The 13,515-nt window shown below is 43.9% G+C and overlaps 1 protein-coding gene across 2 annotated transcripts in view; it reads right to left on the bottom strand.

Moving 5' to 3' along the window:
• The window catches only part of LOC126299556 (uncharacterized), a 132,421-nt gene that overhangs the window by 18,906 nt on the left and 100,000 nt on the right, over window positions 1-13,515 (bottom strand). The window contains exon 5 of one of the 2 annotated variants that reach the window (XR_007552826.1): window positions 5,664-5,788. The exons of the other annotated variant lie outside the window; for it this stretch is intronic. The gene's annotated coding sequence lies outside the window, so the exon portion shown is untranslated. The remainder of the gene's footprint in view (window positions 1-5,663; window positions 5,789-13,515) is intronic. 2 annotated transcript variants of the gene reach the window in all.

Below are 13,515 nucleotides of genomic sequence, written 5' to 3'. Positions count from 1 at the left end.
TCAGTTACAGGATAAGATGCCTGTCATCTCGACTGCTAGTGATACGAGGCCGTTGGGATCCAGCACGGCGTTCCGTATTACCCTCCTGAACCCACCGACTCCATATTCTGCTAATTGTCATTGGATCTCGACCAACGCGAGAAGCAATGTCGTGATACGATAAATCGCAATCGCGATAGGCTACAATCCGACCTTTATCAAAGTCGGAAACGTGATGGCACGCATTTCTCCTCCTTAGACGAGGCATCACAACAACGTTTCACCAGGCTACGCCGGTCAACTGCTGTTTGTGTATGAGAAATCGGTTGGAAACTTTCCTCATGTCAGCACGTTGTAGGTGTCGCCACCGGCGCCAATTTTGTGTGAATGCTCTGTAAAGCTAGTCATTTGCATATCACAGCATCTTCTTCCCGTCGGTTAAATTTCGCGTCTGTAGCACGTCATTTTCGTGGTGTAGCAATTTTAATGGCCAGTAATGTAGAATTACGTGATCCAGACAGCAGCCTGCAGTCCTGATTTCATAGTAAACCAGATAACGCATGCAGACGAAGGCCACGTTTGCGTTTTAAACATATTGAAATATGGTTGAAGTCAGAAATGACTTCTTGGCCGAGATGGCCAATGTCAAAGGGACGGTGTGTCCAATCATAGAAATACCAGTAAGTGTTTACAGAATGAGAATTTCACTCTGCAGCGGAATGTGCGTTGTTATGAAACTGTTAAAACTGTGAGCCGGGTCGATATTCGACGTCGGGACCTTGCCTTTCGCGGGCAAGTGTTCAGCTGACTGAGCTACCCAAGCACGACTCACAACCCCTCTTCACAGCTTCAATTCTGCCAGTACCTCGTCTCCTACCTTTCAAACTTCACAGAGGCTCTTCTGCGAACCTTGCAGAAGTAGCTCTCCTGGAAGAAACGATATTGCAGAGACATGGCTTAGCAACAGCCTGAGATTTTCACTCTGCAGCGGAGTGTGCCTTTCGCAGGCAAGGTCCCGAGTTCGAGTCTCGGTCCGGCACACAGTTTTAATCTGCCACGTAGTTTCAGTAAGTGTTAACTTTAGTATGTCGTGCATGTAGTGTTTTTCTTGTTTTTGTAGATTAAGATACCCGATTAGTTGCTTTGCTGGGGGAATATTTTGCCCTCTTCGCTTGTGGTTTGGGAGGATTTGTGTGTGTCCGTGTACACACGCGTTGTTGTGTTAATTGTTTCTCCCGTGAGATTCTTTCATTGTCTGAAAGCTAATGCCTGTTGCGGACTGTTATACACTGAAGAACCAAAGAAACTGGTACACCTGCCTAATATCGTTAGCGGCCCCCGCGAGCACGCAGAAGTGCAGCAATACGACGCGTCATGACTCGACTAATGTCTGAAGTAGTGCCGGAGGGAATCGACACCGTGAATCCTGAACGGCTGTCCATAAATCAGTGAGAGTTACAAAGCATCCCAGATATGCTCGATAATGTTCGCGTCTCGGGAGTTTGGTGACCAGCGGAAGTGTTTAAACTCAGAAGAGTTTTCTGGAGCCACTCTGTAGCAATTCTGGACGTGTGGGGTGTCGCATTGTCCTGCTGGAATTGCCCAAGTCCATCGGAATGCACAATGGACATGAATGGATGCAGGTGATCAGACAGGATGCTTACGTACATGTCACCTGTCAGAGTCATATCTAGACATATCAGGGGTCCCGTATCACTCCAACTGCTCAAGACCCACACAATTACAGAGCCCCCACGAGCTTGATGAGTACCCTGAAGACATGCAGGGTCCATGGATTCATGAGGTTATCTCCATACCCACAGACGTCCATCCACTCGATTCAGTTTGAAATGAGACACGTCCGACCAAGCAATATGTTTCCATTCATCAACAGTCCGATGTCGGTGTTGACGGGCACAGGCGGAGGCGAAAGCTTTGTATCGTGCAGTCATCATGGGTACACGAGTGGACCTTCGGCTCCGAAAGCCGATATCAATGATGTTTCGTTGAATGTTTCACACGCTGACACTTGTTGATGGCCCAGCACTGATCTGCAGCAATTTGCTGAAGGGTTGCACTTCTGTCGCGTTCAACCATTCTCTTCAGTTACTGTTGGTCCTGTCCTTGTAGGATGTTTTTCCGGCCGTAGCGATGTCGGGGATTTGATGTTTTACCGGATTCCTGATTACTCGTGAAATAGTCGTACAGGAAAATCCCCACTTCATTGTTGCCTCGGAGATGCTGTGTCCCATCGCTTGTGCGCCGACTATAACACCACATTCAAACTCACTTAAATCTTGATAACCTGGCATTGTAGCAGCAGTAATCGATCTAATAGCTGCTCCAGACGCTTGTTGTCTTATATAGGCGTTGCCGACCGTAGCGCCGTATTCTGCCTGTTTACACGTATCTGTATTTGAATATGCAAGCCCATACCAGTTTCTTTGGCGCTTCTGTGTAGATCATGTAATGAACCGTCGTTTTTTTCAGAAGCTTCAACAGCGAGAAGTAATATAATGTCATGTGTCGACCCATCACTTTTCTTAAACTCCCTGTATTATGTTGTATGATGCCTAACTCTTTGTCGTTCGATTGGCTGTTCCGAGTATTAAGAGCAGTGCTTTGTTTTGCTGAGTATTCGGGAGTAGTGTATTTGGGGAGATTGTTGATCTCGGCCACTGATTATTAGAGTTCGTTAGGGTATGGCCTATATGCATTTATTGACGGGAGAGGGCTCTTTGACGTTATGTTGCGAAAGTGTACTTGGGAATTCCACCGGCTGCGAGTGTACGCCCAGGGGAAACAGCCAGCCATCTGTGTTTCTTAGTTGTGTTCATTGTCAGCTGCAAGTTGAGGCAATGGGAGGGCTGAGCGAGGTAGACTATATGTTTATGTTGAGATCATGTATGTATAGTCTCTCTGTCACCTTAGCGAACTGTTTCGTAAATGTAGCAAATAGACCTAGTCACCCTTGCCGAACCAATCATATAGAAATTCAAGTTCATATTTGCCTGTTACGAAGACTGATATAAAATAAGAGTACCAACTGTAATTTTAGATGTAAATTTTTTGTGTATAACCATGAGTTATTCGTCTTTCTTTCATTACCCAAAATAATTTGACATCCTCCTTTTGCGCTTTCTGCTTTCGGATTGGAAACAGTGCTTGTTTTCTTTTTCTTCTTTTTATGCAGATCGTTTCAAATAGTAAAAGTAACGCCACAGTACCACTTTCACTTAAGAGTAAATGTCAGGATCGGCTGATGGATTTGTAAAGAAGGAGAAAAGCAAGATTTCTTAGGCGCACAGGGGTCTTCGAATGTTTCAGGAACGGTAGTGCTGTCGGTGTGCGGACATTTGCCACGCCGGACATTTGCCACGATTTTACCTGCTCCGAAGGGTTGGGTCCCTTGTCTCCCCCTCCTCCTCCTCATCGCTGTCGCGCAGTAAAGGTACTTACTGAGCCTTTCCGCTGGTTTACTTAACATAGGACCAGAATCTCTTTCGAATTTCCGCCACATTTCCAGAGAGACTTTCGTTATGGAAACTAATAAATGCATCTCGCATTGAAATTCGCACCAAATTTCGAGCCTCAGTAAAACTTCGCCAATCTTGGAGATTTTGCGTTCTTCTAAATTATACGTGCCTTTTTCTGTGCCCCTGCAGCAGCTTTCTGTCGTGTTTTGTGTACCATGAGGGTACAGTTCCATCTCTTATTAATTTATTTGGTATGAATCTCTCGGGTGCTGTTGATACTATTTCTTTGAACTTAAGCCACATATGGTCGTCACTGACATAGTTTGGAAGGATTGGAGATTGTCTCTTAGAAAGAGGTCAACCGAATTTTTAGCTGCTTTTATAAATAGATATATTTGGCATTTAGTTTTGGTGAATTTCTTTGTTATGGAATTGAGCCTCACTCGACTGTGCGTTCACTAATCCCTGTATCTGTCGTGATGCTCAGGATTATTTGTTGCTAAGAGGTCAAGTGTGTTTTCGTAACCATTTACAATTTGAATGGCCTTGTGAACTATTTGTTCAAAATAATTTTAAAAAAAGCATTTAGAACAGTTACCGAAGTTGTTTTCTATCTACAATAGGGTCTGAAAATGTATTTTTGTCAAAATACGGAAGGTAGATTGAAGTCATGCCAACTGTAATTGTATGAGTAGCGTACCTAATCGTGATGAGACTCAAGTTTTCTTTGAACTGTTCAGCAACTGTGTCATCTGGGACCGGGGGTCGGTAAAAGGAGGCAGTTATCAATTTATTCCGGTTGTCAAATATAACCTCTGCCCATATTAAGTCACAGGAACTCTCTGCTTCAGCCGGCCGCAGTGGCCGAGCGGTTCTAGGCGCTTGAGTCTGGAACCGTGTGACCGCTACGGTCGCAGGTTCGAATCTTCGAATCCTGCCTCGGGCATGGATATGTGTGAGGTTCTTAGGTTAGTTAGGTTTAAGTAGTTCTAAGATCTAGGGGACTGATGACCTGAGGTGTTAAGTCCCATAGTGCTCACAGCCATTTGAACCATTTTTGAACTCTCTGCTTCAATGTCGCTTGTGAGATGGAACACACATTACATTATTTTTCCTTAAGTTATGCTTCTTTGGTAGTGCAGATCATTACAATTACGGCTTTTCCCTCTAAAACCTAGGATGCTTTCTCTGTGACCCTGTAAATACCAGAGCTAAACAATGTAGAACAACAAAATGGTTCAAATGGCTCTGAGCACTACATGACTTAACGTCTGAGGTCATCAGTCGCCTAGAACTTAGAACAAATTAAACCTAACCAACCTAAGGACATCACACATATCCATGCTCGATGCAGGATTCGAACCTGCGACCATAGCGGTCACACAGTTCTAGACTGAAGCGCCTAGAACTGCACGGCCACACCAGCCGGCTGTAGAACAACAACGTACGCTACAATCATAGCATTTTGTATTACTTCATTACCTTATTTCAAACATTTTAAAATTGTATGTCGACTTTAGATTACATGTCTATCATAGATATACTTATCTCTATTTAGTGAACATATTTTCAGTCATGTTTTGAACATTGTCCCGCTACACTTTACTAACTAATGCTTCGCCGCAAATAATATCGGATTTTAGAGAGTAAATTAATATGGAATATGTCGTTCTTCCTTTCAAACATTCACATTCCCATTTCTTCTTTCCTTATTGTCTTTTGGGCATTCACATTCACATTCTCTTTACATCGTTCCTTTATTGTTGCTCCTCTTCCGATGGGCTGTTTCTATTGCAGTCAGTAAGCGTGAAAGGAAGCTACCGTACAGACAGAGGGATCTATATTTATACTTGGCAGAAATAATTACATACTGACATAATCGCCGGAATTGCTTTCTTTTCCCAGAAGTTATAAATATTACGATTTCGGAAGAGAAGTTCTGTATTTCGCCAAGATGTCGAAGAAGAAGGTCCCTTACGTACTGGTTGTATCGAATAAGATGTGGAGATGGCGTTTTGAAAGCGGACACAAGAAGTATGAGGAAGGGCGTCCCTTACCTGAGGGATCGCTACTCAAACTACCTGCGGAAGGGGCAAATGTCTGGCGTGGCAAATGTCCGGCATTCGTGCTGTTGGTCCTGAAGACAACAGGTGTCCCAAAAGGGTAGCGTCGAGGAGGATAGAGAGAGGGGACGAGTGCACCGCTTACCTGACGCTAATCCCCGAAAAGGCGGCAGGTCACGTGCCTCTTGTCTCGGCGTGCCTCGGCCTGCGCGCCGTTTGGGTTGCCCCTCTGGCATTCCCAGCTAGGGCGAATGGTGTACCCACACTGAGCTACCAATTGGTATAGAATTAGCCCACACAAATACTTATGTATAAATACTTGTTTCTATTGTTTTATTAACGACTGGACATGCACAACGCTACACACTGAGACACTATAATAACAAGTAAGGCGCTAGCCAACATTTACAAGAGCTAATCACGCTCCAGTGATTTAACGCTTAAATTTTATTTATTTATTTTAGTTTATGCATGTGTCTGGCCAAATGCAGCAGCCAATAAACTTGTGCTGGTTAATGGGAGAAATATTATTTCATTTTTTATAAACGTTCACATGTTCAAATAATTTCAATCACTGGGGATGTACTTAGATAATGTTATTAATTCTTTTTCCCCGTTATTACAAACCTGCGATCTAAAATCCATGCTAAAGATGCAGTTGTATTAATTTTTCGTTGATTCAGGGATGAAGTTTCCCTTAGTTCAAATTTTTTCTTTTCCTCGTATCATTGGATAGAAGACTGCTCGGAGTTTTGGGCCTTTTCGATTTCTGGTGATTAATTTGGATTACAATTCGTTTCTCTTGTTAAGCCATTAATCAGAGAAGATCGGAGATCGCCATCAAGGGAGTTTTATTCTTTCAAGAATACGAGGTAATGGGGTGATGTGACAATACCGTCACGAATATCGGTTTGCAACAATAAGTAAAATTGGCATCTTAATGTTCTCAACTGTACTGGACGGAAATACACCGTTTACGGCTTCTGGTGTAAGATTTGCAAATTTCTCTTTGCTGAGGCAGGTCTGACAGGGTACAGTGACTGACTTTGGTCGGTAGCATCGCTATGAATCAGGAATGGCTCAAACTTTCCCCTGCTCAGCTGCTGGTTCACAGAAATTTTGCGGCCACACAGTGGATGGCTTCCGTTGCCCACGAGGGGACACGGTCTTGGAAGATTAGCAGACCGCACGTTCCCTGAGCATTTCTGGTGCGACGAATCTGCGTTTCCTGTCAACGGTTGCGAGTATGAGACACCAAAATTGTGCCATGTTCAGTGTGGGAAAATTCTAAAATCTAACTATCCAGACGATGTCAGCCGATTAGACGGATTATCGGCATTGACGCTATTTGGGACCAAAATTGTGTCACCAATGACTTCATATAAGACGTCATTAATCAGTCATGGGATTTCCCCACCCCTCTCCCTCCCCCCCTCACAGAGGCCGAATGTCCTACGTATAAAATCCCCATAATTGAGTAACAATACTTCAGCAAGGCGCTTACGTGAGATGTGGATCGTTCTGTTGTCTGTCTCACTTCTAGATTCTGTAAAGTTTAGCATTAAGGTTTCGCGAAATAATTGTCCACACGCCTCTGAATTGAGTCATCATAAACACAATCTTGTGGAATTTCTTCTCCACCACATGCAGCGGGATTCCAAACAAAGCACCGAACACACGTGCACCACAGTTCTTTGTATTTCCTCCACAGATTCATCTTAACGTGATATTTCAATCGATTTTTACTGTTTTCAACGTAAAATTCCGTATTGTCGATACAAAATTTTAAAAGCATAAGACTATAGCTTCTTTAGGTGTGAATTTCATTGATTTCGATAAGTTATTGATTTCTCCACAAAACTGACGCGAAAATTCAGTTACTTGCTGTATGTGTTCCACCTGTCGCCATTTGTAAGTCCTATGAAGACGTCTGATGTTAAGTATGCACTGTAAAGTACATAGTGTGATGGACTCGTAGATGCTAAATTCTGTTACAATATTGCTGTCATGTGTATTTTCTGGGTGATTAATTACATTTCATTCTTCGATGTATACGTCCATCCGTAGGTATGAGATAGATTAGACGCAGAAAATCTCAGATTTATGTAGAAAATTGATTATCTTGTAGTATATTCGCTGATTTCAATGTGGTAAATACAGTTCTGAGATGTTACAACATGAAAAAAACGAGATGTTTACAAAGGAGTTATTATTGAATTCGTGAGTTCGTAGCAATGGATATTCCCTGTTTTCAACGCAGAGTTCAGCCCTCAAACTTTAATGAAATTACAATTAAATCAATACCATTAGCTGCTGACGGGCGTTGATATACATCAACGGTAGCAGTTGAAAATGTGTGCAGACAATCCACCGAGTCCCGTAAGAGTTCAAATGGTTCAAATGACTCTGAGCACTATGGGCCTTGAACATCTATGGTCATCAGTACCCTAGAACGTAGAACTACTCAAACCTGACTAACCTATGGACAGCAAACAACACCCAGCCATCCACGAGGCAGAGAAAATCCCTGACCCCCGCCGTAAGAGTTCAGGCAAATCGTGTGCATCCGCACTGAATAAGGTCATCAGCCGGTTAGCCTTAAACGATATGAAAATGGCATCTGTTCTTTCGAACGGGACTCGGTGGACTGTCTGCCGCGAGTAATGGGTATAATGGCAGGGGCACTACGAATGTAGTGTGTGGACTATAAGTTGAGAATGTGGGTCTCACGGGCAGCGTGCCGGCGATAAATCCCTGCAGCCGCACTATCCTTTGTGCCCTCAGTGTTTCAGATGAATAGAGTGTCTGCCATGTAAGCAGGAGATCCCGGGTTCGAGTCCCGGTCGGGGCACACATTTCCAACTGTCCCCGTTGATGTATAACAACTCCCGTCAGCAGCTAATAGTATTGATGTAATTGTAATTGTCCGAAAGAACAGATGCCATCTTCATACCACTTTAAGGCTGGATGGCAGATGCTCTAAACCCGCTTTGTGTAGTCGAAAGCGGGCGCACCGTGGTTTGTTGCTTTAGTGGAACCGTGAGACGTCATGCGAGGTCCGAGAAAGCAGTCTGCAGGACCAAGCAGACGAGAGATGATCTCTTGCATTCCTCACAGTATGACGTCCCTCCTGCTGCTCTATACTTGTAGGTGAAAACTGGCGAGTCCGTAGCAGTGCATCCTACGCCCTGCAGCAATTGGTGCCAGGGTTTGTCAACGGTTTGAAGACAGCCTTGGAGTGCTACACTACGCTGCGTTGTCTCTGGTGGAGGTGGTAGAGGTGTCCAGCGCTGCCTGGCACATCAGCTGACTGATGGCGGTACAGCGCCGCTAAATTTTCCTAATGCGCGCGGAAGATACCCTATTCTGTGTGGTGTTTTCTTTTCTTTTTTTATGCAGAAGTATGTGGATATCTCTCCCATGCCTACTAAACGCGATATTGACGACCTTACAGCCTGTATCAGTGGCGTAATAAGTTTTAAACTTAGAAGGAGTGGTCTATAGTTTAACAGTCAGCAGACTTCTTATAGTTTTAAACTGGGGTAAGTGGATTTTCCTAACATTTTGAGCTTATGGTAGCTGCTGTGGAGGAGTGAATTGTTTAAACTGTAATGTCAGAGTCGGTGTGAAGGTTGTTTAAGCATAGCACCAGCGGACATGGGGGAAATGGCCCAGCTCAGTGTAACGCAGTGCCAGCCGCGAGGGGTAGCCGCGCTGTCTAGGCGCCTTGCCCAACACCGACTCAAAGGAAGAAGGCCTCGGCGCTTGTTGGTGACGTCACGTCAGCTAGACACGGCGAACGCCAGGTCTGTTGCAGGCAGAAACTCCTGGGTGTGCTTATCACTATAAATCTCTTACTTTTGGACAAAATGCTGGTATTGGTTTGGATTCTGCAGTTTTATTTACATGAAAGATTTTCTTACTATCTTAAAGCTACAAATGAAGATCATAGTTCTGTGTTACTGAATCCTGTCGAAACAAACGTAGATCAATATGAGAAGATGCTTTGCCCCATCGCAAGATTCGTAAATTTTACATTCAAGTAACTATATTTACTTGATCCATTTTGTTATCGAAACTTACCCCAACACCCTTACAATTAACTCGTTTCTTTTATTCATTTATTTTCGTTTGGCATCGTCACTGGAAATGTGAACTAATTTACATGTGTAAATGTCCAACTGTTGCCAATCACTACATTACAGTCGTTTTCAACGAAAGGAATTCTAAACAGGAAACAAAATAGCTTCGTACATCTAAAATACTGCTGAGCTTAAACTTTTTAAACATGCACATTAGAGAAGATAAATATGCCCCTCTTGCAACTGAAAGGAGAAACTTTATAAGATAAAAAAATTTATTTGATAGAACAAGTATCTCTCTTTTGCCTCTTCTTCTGTCCCCCAGCCCCTCCCCCAACGTGTACAATTTCAAGATATTTCATTAACATTCAGTGCCCCTCATCCCATAGTCAACCAAGATACCTAAAGAAGAGCACCAATATGTTCACAGTTTCTTGTAAAAGCAACCCAGTACAAACGTAACTTCCTCAGATTTACAAATAAGGTAAAGAAGCACGAATTCTGTTGCTGCTGGACTATGAAGTTGTTTGTGTATGTCAATCCTTAAAACAGGTGGAAATTTAAGTTCAGGAGTACACTATTTGTTAAGAAGTGTAATGAATTGCAGAAATCTGTCAGAACAATGTGTGTTGGTCAACTACCGCCAATAGTTTCACATTTTCCTGTGTCAGAGAGGGAGACACCACCATTATGATTATGACTGCAACAGACCTGGCGTTCGCCGTGCCTAGCTGACGTGACGTCACCAACAAGCGCCGAGGCCTTCCTTTGAGTCGGTGTTGCCTTGCCCCGGTTCGCACGGCTCTCCCTTCGGAGGTTCGAGTCCTCCCTCCGGCATGGGTGCGTGTTGTCCTTAGCGTAAGTTAGTTTAAGATAGATTAATTAGTAGGTTCGCGTAGGAACCGATGACCACAGCAGTTTTTTCCCATAGGAACTTACCACAAATTTCCAAGCAGTGCATACGCTTACAGATGGTGGAGGCGGGAATAAAGTTGCAAGTGGAGAGAGCCAACTTTACGCAGTCGTAGCGACAAAAGATTGCTGTGTGAATAGCAGACTGGAATAGTATGTCAAGCAGATCAACAGACAGGCCTATGCTTATGGCATTCCAAAGTTAAATTTAGGATGACATTTTCTTAAAGGTTTATGTTATAGTAGGACTGGGCCAGTGTCTCAAGTCTTGGACAGTATACCAGAATTCCTCGCAGTTGTTGTTGTGGTCTTCAGTCCTGAGACTGGTTTGATGCAGCTCTCCATACTACTCTATCCCTTGCAAGCTTCTTCATCTCCCAGTACTTACTGCAACCTACATCCTTCTGAATCTGCTTAGTGTATTCATCTCTTGGTCTCCCTCTACGATTTTTACCCTCCACGCTGCCCTCCAATACTAAACTGGTGATCCCTTGATGCCTCATAACGTGTCCTACCAACCGATCCCTTCTTCTTGTCAAGTTGTGCCACAAACTCCTCTTCTCCCCAATCCTATTCAATACCTCCTCATTAGTTATGTGATCTACCCATCTAATCTTCAGCATTCTTCTGTAGCACCACATTTCGAAAGCTTCTATTCTCTTCTTGTCCAAACTATTTATCGTCCATGTTTCACTTCCATACATGGCTACACTCCATGCAAATACTTTCAGAAACGACTTCCTGACACTTAAACCTATACTCGATGTTAACAAATTTCTCTTCTTCTGAAATGCTTTCCTTGCCATTGCCAGTCTACATTTTATATCCTCTCTACTTCGACCATCATCAGTTATTTTGCTCCCCAAATAGCAAAACTCCTTTACTACTTTAAGTGTCTCATTTCATAATCTAATTCCCTCAGCATCACCCGACTTAATTCGACTATATTCCATTACTTTTGTTTTGCTTTTGTTGATGTTCATCTTATATCCTCCTTTCAAGACACTATCCACTCCGTTCAACTGCTCTTCCAAGTCCTTTGCTGTCTCTGACAGAATTACAATGTCATCGGCAAACCTCAGAGTTTTTATTTCTTCTTCATGGACTTTAATACCTACTCCGAATTTTTCTCTTGTTTCCTTCACTGCTTGCTCAGTATAGAGATTGAATAACATCGGGGAGAGGCTACAACCCTGCCTCACTCCCTTCCCAACCACTGCTTCCCTTTCAGGTCTGAAATGCCTTAGAGCCTGTCCCAGAATTCCAGGTTAGGCAGCATGACAATGTACCATTTTGAATTTCCCACCGATTTGGATTATGTCATCATAGAGCCAGAGCCAGTATTCCAGCCTCGGACAGTATACCAGAATCTTATGCTGGTATAAATAGCCCAACAGGTCTGAGCTGAATTGTGACATCACAGAGTCAGGGTCAATATTCCAGGCCAGCCAGCATGACAATGCGTTATTTTGTATTTTCCGCCAATTTATACATAGGACAGCAACCCTGATTCCGTACAAAACACACTAATGCAGGTGATCTACTTTCTGAATTTACTGCCATTTTTGGATTTCCCACCAAAATTTTATACATAAGGCAATTGGCCTTTGTCAAAGGGGGGAGGGGGATGGGAAAATCCCCGGACTCATTGATGACGTCATCGGTGACACAGTTTCGGGTCCGAATGCCCCTAGAATACCGACTACCAATGAGTGGCAACACAGCATATACAGTGTACCAGCCACTGGGCACTTGATGGGCGTGCTGTAAGCGGTAGTGGTCGTCACTATAGTGAAAGTTGTGAATCCTGTCCTCCGAGCTGTGGTTTTCTGCGATTGGAGAGGAACGAGAAATGTAGGAGGCTGTGTGGTGACGCGTGGGAGAGAGGGTACCTCGAGATAGAGAGAGAGAGAGAGAGAAAGAGAGAGGTGCGTGGTCGCGGCCTGGTGCAGTTTTCGCTGAATCGAGCGAGCAAGTGTCGCTACTTTTGCCCTGGGCATATCAAAATTTGCGAGAGCAGTTTCACAACTTTTCATTGTCTTTACTTATTTGGATCTCGGATTCGATTTTAACTTGTGTTTGGAATCCGAATAAATTATGAAAAGCCATTCGTGGTTCCATAGCAATCTTCTGTTCATTTAAAGGTTTCCGCCATTTGTCAAGAGAACAGTGTGTTCCAAGTGAGCTTCACTCAAACAATCATTTATTGTACATCAACGTGCATGTCACTGTGAAATACACTACTGCCCATTAAAGTTGCTACACCAAGAAGAAATGCAGATGATAAACGGGTATTCATTGGACAAATATATTATACTAGAACTAATATGTGATTACAATTTCACGCAATTTGGGTGCATAGATCCTGAGAAATCAGTACCCAGAACAACCGCCGCTGGCCGTAATAACGGCCTTGATACACCTGGCCATTGAGTCAAACTGAGCTTGGAAGGCGTGTACAGGTACAGCAGCCCATGCTGCTTCAACACGATACCACAGTTCATCAAGAATAGTGACTGGCGTATTGTGACGAGCCAGTTGCTCGGCCACCTTTGACCAGACATTTCCAATTGGTGAGAGATCTGGAGAATGTGCTGGCCAGGCAGCAGTCGAACATTTTCTGTATCCATAAAGGCCCGTACAGGACCTGCAACATGCGGTCGTACATTATCCCGCTGAAATGTAGGGTTTCGCAGGGATCGGATGAAGGGTAGAGTCACGGGTCGTAACACATCTGAAATGTAACGTCCACTGTTCAAAGTGTCGTCAATGCGAACAAGAGGTGACCGAGATGTGTAACCAATGGCACCCCATACCATCACGCCGGGTGATAGGCCAGTATGACGATGACGAATACACGCTACCAATGTGCGTTCACCGCGATGTCGCCAAACATGGATGCGACCATAATGATACTGTAAACAGAACCCGGATTCATCCGAAAAAATTAGGTTTTGCCCTTCGCGCACTCAGGTTCTTTGTTGAGTACACCATCGCAGGCGC

Source organism: Schistocerca gregaria, chromosome X (genome assembly GCF_023897955.1).
Source record: "Schistocerca gregaria isolate iqSchGreg1 chromosome X, iqSchGreg1.2, whole genome shotgun sequence".
Classification (NCBI taxonomy): Eukaryota; Metazoa; Arthropoda; class Insecta; order Orthoptera; family Acrididae; genus Schistocerca; species Schistocerca gregaria.
This window is presented reverse-complemented; position numbering and strand designations above follow the sequence as displayed.